Genomic DNA, 5,928 nt, shown 5'->3' with positions numbered 1-5,928 from the left:
TCTTATCGTCATCCTGAATTAATGATTTAAAATATTAGGGAGTGATTTATGAGTGTTGTATGCCTGTTTTGTACCATTGAGTGTCATTTTTGTGATGCAGTGCTGGTGGAAAATATTTGCTATGTTAAATAATTAGTACGGCATTAAGTTTTAGATGACTGTTATTTATTTACTGTTTGGTAATAGTGGTTAATAACATTTTATATTATATTTTTTCACAGATTCAACTGCAGATTCTTTCATAGTTTGGAAAATGCCTTCCAGAAGTCGAATACGAAAGGCTAGAAAACGTCAAAGACAGCAGGATGATGTTTTATTGCAGCAGTCCTCTTCCCCAAATACTTATCAAAACACCAAGAAAGGTCCGGGTAAGAGCACGAAATCATTCTTAAGAAATATATGTAGTAAAAAAAATTTTGCTCAAAAAAATGTGTCTGTTTACAAAAAGAAAAGTAATTTAAATGGAAAGGAGAGACCCATCACAAATGTTACTGGTAGAGGAAGAGATAACTCTGTGCATGATAGTAGAAGGAAACAACAGTTTAGGGACATTCGACAACGAATGTTCCGTAATAGGATATTAGTTAATTTATTGAAAAATATTAAAAAGAAAGGCCAACAGAAAGCGGCATTTTATAGGAAGAAGAAAAATGTAGAGAAAATTATTGATCATGCTTTTGAAATCAAGCGAAAGTTGTTTATTTTGGTAATCAATAGAATTAGGAAACTAAGCAAGGTAATTTCTGATTTCAAAACAAAAAGTAGATGGAAGAGAGTAGTAAATCGTACTAACTTTTGTGAAGTTTTTTCTGGAGAATGGATGCATAGTTCAAGTTCTGAGGCATTTTTTAATGAGGAGACTTATTTTCAGGATAATGATTTGGTGCATGCAGTTGACATCAGTGGTCGAGCTTATGAAGTGAAGGATGGTTGTCCAGTTGAAAAAGAACAACTTGTGACAACAGAGACAGAAGAGGCGCTAAGTGATGAGGTTTTAGGAAGACGTCCTAAGGGTCCTGTGTACATTTGGAAGTGTAGTTCTATTTGCAGTGTGCGACAGGTTTCCATCAATTTGCTTTGTGATTTTATACGGACATTTAATAAGAAAAGTTTGAAGCAGAAAATGAAGTTGTTGCAAGATTTAGATCCTTGCAGAGTGAGACAAATGACAGGTTTGCGTGGTCATTCACTGGCTTGTCTTTCCAGGAGAGTATGCCAGAGTGTTTTTCATCATTTCAGGATGCTAGCAGTGCATCATAATAAAGTGAGAAAATTAGTGAGAATGTTGTATTATGCTAAGAGTCCAGCAATTATGCTTAAACAGTTATGTGCTGCTCTTTTGCATGGTTCTGAAATAGATGTGAAGAATATTTGTGAAGAAATTGAGTTTTGTTACTTTGGTAGTAAAGATGAGAATGTTCAAATTGACCCTGAAGTAGAGGGTAATGTGGAAGATAATGTACAGGTTTCCAGTACAGATAATTTTCAGAAGGAAATTGCCACGTTTCAGATGAAATCAAGTGAGAGGCCTAATTTCACTTGTGTATGTTGTCGACGCACTTATTATAAGAATCAGACTAAGGTAGTGGATTTATATGCAAAAAGTGAAAGGGAAAATAATAGTGAATGGAAGGATTTAGCCACATACTTGATGGTAGAAAATTATTTTGATTTGGGATCGGATCAACGTGTGTGTACTTATTGTTGTAATAAATTAAACCAAAACCAGATGCCTGCTAGGGCAGTTCATAATAATCTGGAATTGGTTGAGATTCCTTCTGAATTGAAGGATTTAAATACTTATGAATCTATTTTGATTCAAAGTATCCATCCCTTTCAGGCTATTGTAAGAATGGAGCCAAAGACAGGGAAGTTGCCTCCAGCAGATTTACAGAGAGGATTAAAGGGAAGAGTTGTTTATTTGCCTCTAGATTTGAACAAAAACATTAACACAATTGGAATAGAAAAAGTGGAAGAGGAACCTCTGGTTATCTTGGTTAATGGGGTTCCGACAAAGAATAAGAAAATATGGCAAGATTTAGTGGATGTTAGGAAAGTCAAAAAGGCAACAGTGTATTTGAAGAAAAATAATAAGTACTATAAGAATGTATATGTTGCAGAAGAGGAAGTAAGTGATGAAGAGGATAGCGATTTGTGTGCTGGCCAAATTGAGAAAGTAGAGGCCTCTAAAAGTGAAGAAATATATGAACATTATAGTGTTCATCCTTTGCATTCCAAGGAAGTCATGGGGAATGCTATTGAGTTGTTTCAAATGAAACAAGCCAAAGGGAGTCCCATTAGTGTTTGGGAGGAAAGTTTGGAAGCTCGGTATTTCCCACAGCTATTTCCCACAGGTCAAGGAGGAAGATATGATGAGCGACCTCGTGAAATTCCTGCGTCTGAATACCGGACTTTACGATTGTATGCAGAAGATCCTAGGTTTCGGCAATGTATTCCCTATTTGTTTCATCTCCTGTTTGAAAGCGATCTGTCTGGACTTTCATATGCAGTGAACCACATCTTAAAAAGGGGTATACAGATGCGAAACATCTCGGCAAGTGACTTTATGCATAAAGTCAATGTCCAAGACAGTATTTTGGATTCTCACTTAATTAATCTCATGGCGTGTCAGCGTGGTACTAATGAGTACTGGTACCGTCGTCATGGTGATTTAAAATGTATGCTGAGGAACTTAGGAACTCCGACATGGTTCCTCACTCTGAGCTGTGCTGAGTATGGCTGGGATGACTTACTTGAATTTCTACGAGAGGCAAATGGAAATATTGAAAACATTGAATTCAAGACACCTGGAGAACTGTGTTCTTTGGATCCTGTGAATGTATGCAGGTACTTCAATCATAGATTTGAAGCTATGATGTCTTTCATCACAAATAAAAAGAATCCACCTCTTGGAGAGGTGTTGGATTTCTTCTGGAGAAAGGAGTATCAAGCAAGAGGTGCCCCTCATATACATATGTTGCTGTGGATCAAGGATGCACCTAAATTTGGAACAGATCCGGATGACTTAGTGATGAATTTCATCGAACAGTATTCTACGTGTGCTGTTCCAAACGCAACAGAGAAGAAAAGTCTAAGAGAACAAGTTCTACGTTTCCAAAGCCATCGTTGTGGAAAGTACTGTCGTCGTAAATTCAGAAACAAGGACAAGTTCTACACCAAATGTCGTTTCAACTTTCCACGACCGGTGATTTCTAAAGGAAGAGTGAACAGTTTGATGTCTTCGCTGCGACATAATGTGACGAGGAAATCACCCAAGAATACATACAATTTGAAAAGGAATGAAGAGTCCAAGTACATCAATGACTACAACCCAGTGATTTTGTCCATGTGGAATGCCAACATGGATATACAGTTTGTGGCTGACAACTGTATGGCTGTGGCTCGGTATATGACATCTTACATCACCAAAAAAGAAAAGACCGAACTGAAGGATATGTGGGAGGACATTTCCCATGAAAAGAGCCTCAGCAAGAAGTTGTACAGTTTCAGTCTAAAGATGTTGTCGCATCGAGAAATCGGAGCTTACGAATGTTCTGATCGATTGTCTTCAGCAAGTCTCTATGCCAAATCCAGGAGTCTCGTTTGGGCGAGTCTTGGTCTTGCTGCAACGCGAAATCGAGTTCTAAAACCTGTTCGGGAAATTGAGTATTTGGCAGAAAAGGAACCAAACAGTACCGACATTTTGAAGACCAACATGTTGGATACATATTATCCAAATCGAAGCAGTCACCTTGAGAATGTTTGTCTATATGAGGTTCTCCAAAATTATATATTCAAGAGGAACATCAAAGAAGATATTGAGAAAGGAGTGTATGCTGTAATTGGAAGTGAGGGATGCCTGGTCAAGCAAAGAAAATGCCAATTAGTAAACCATCGAAAATTAAGTGGCGAATCTCCAGAAAAAAAGGAGTTTTTCTATTTAGCACTTTTACAACTTTTCAAGCCTTGGCGTGCAGAAGAGGAACTGCTTGGAGATTTCCTCTGTTACGAAGACTCTTTCAATGCAGCCAAGGAGTCCATAGAATGTCCTGCTTTTTCTAAATATCAAGAAATGCTAACTTTGGAAATTGAGCAGGAAGCAACGATTGCAGCCGAGATTGCCAGAGACAGTTCTCAGGACAGTCAGAGTTCTGTTTCATTGAGTCAAGATCCACTTGGAGGACCTATTATCGAAAATGAAGCTGCCACTGCTATGAATGAAGTAGAAAGAGCCATGGCACATGCTCAGGAGGATTCAGTTAACTTACAAGACTTGGAAAAACAACTCAACGTTGAGCAGAGGAAAATATATGATGAAGTTACCAAGGAAATTGAGCACGGATTAAGTCATGAGAAGAAAGAGTGCTCGTGTACGTCGTTGAAGCCTGTCCGACTGTACGTGAGTGGAGAAGCGGGAACTGGAAAAAGTTTCCTCATTAAAGCAATCTCTTGTTATTTGCAGGAAAGGACTGAGTCATCGCTGTCTTGTGTTGTGACCGCTCCTACTGGACTGGCAGCACATAATATTAAAGGTATTACTTTGCATCGTCTATTGATGCTGCCGGTGGAGCATGACAACAAATTACAATACAACAAGTTATCTGGAGATGCTTGCTGTGAAGTTTCAAGAGTCTTGAGGAAAATGAAACTACTTATCATTGACGAAGTAAGCATGGTTTCCAATGTCATGCTTGCCTTTGTGCATTTGAGAATGCAAGAAGTACTTAAAACTGAATATGATGTCTTATTTGGTGGGAAACACATTATTGTTTTCGGAGATCTTCTACAGCTGACACCAGTAAAAGGTCAACCTGTGTTCAAAATACTCACGCATGAAGATACCAGGAAGTGCCTAGGGAGCATTGGCAACGTCAATATATGGTTAAACTTCAATTATGCAGAACTGCATCAAAATATGCGTCAGGCAAAGGATGAAGATTACAAGAATATTCTACAAGATATTAGAATTGGAAAAGTGACCGAGCATGGGAAAGAAGCTTTAAATGCACGGTTACTGTCAAATTTGTATCCCAAACAAGAGATTGTGCCTGAGAATATTTTTCAGAAAATTACTGAGAAGAAATCCGGGATATGTCTCATGCCAACTCTTGCAGAATGTGCCATCTTCAACAACAAAATGTTGAATTTAGAAAAGCAAGACATTGTGAAACTGGAAGCTATCGACAAATTAGAGCATATGGGATCAACAATTATTTTGTCAGATAATTTGAAATCAAAATTGGATTCATTAGAGAAGACTATATCTAAGACAGCGGGTTTTGAAAAGACTCTGAATGTGTGTTTAAATTGCCGAATCATTTTGAGACGGAATTTACATGTAGAAAGAGGTCTGGTAAATGGATCAATGGGTAATGTTGTTGATTTTGAGAAATACAGAAATAGAGATGGAATAGAATTTTTAAGAATTAAATTTGATGGCATTGAGGAAGTACAGCAAATTGGTCGTTGTTCTGCTAGGTTTTTGCTTGTTAAAGACTTATATGTTCGCCGTAAACAGTTTCCTGTTTGCTTAGCATATGCGGTGACAATCCATAAATCGCAAGGTTTAAGTGTAGACTGTGCATTGGTGAATATTGGCAGTTCAGTGTTCAAGGAGGGTATGGCATATGTGGCATTGTCACGAGTTAGAACTTTATCGGGATTGTACTTGATTGACTGTGATATCACAAACATTTGTGCGGATCTAGATTGTGTTAAGGAATACAATAGGTTAAGAAGAGAGTATGCGCCACATTTGCCTCAATATCCTTTGTTTGAGAAACGTGTGGTAGGCCGGAAACGTAGAAATAGCAGTAATAGTAGGGAGGTTGTTGCAAAAAGACTAAAAGTGAATGAACCGAAAGTTGTTAGCAGAAAGAAAGTGGATACTGTTGAAGAGATTGTTGGTTTTCAATTTGAAAACAGTTC

This window comes from Lissotriton vulgaris, chromosome 7 (assembly GCF_964263255.1).
Source record: "Lissotriton vulgaris chromosome 7, aLisVul1.2, whole genome shotgun sequence".
Lineage (NCBI taxonomy): Eukaryota > Metazoa > Chordata > Amphibia > Caudata > Salamandridae > Lissotriton > Lissotriton vulgaris.
This window is presented reverse-complemented; position numbering follows the sequence as displayed.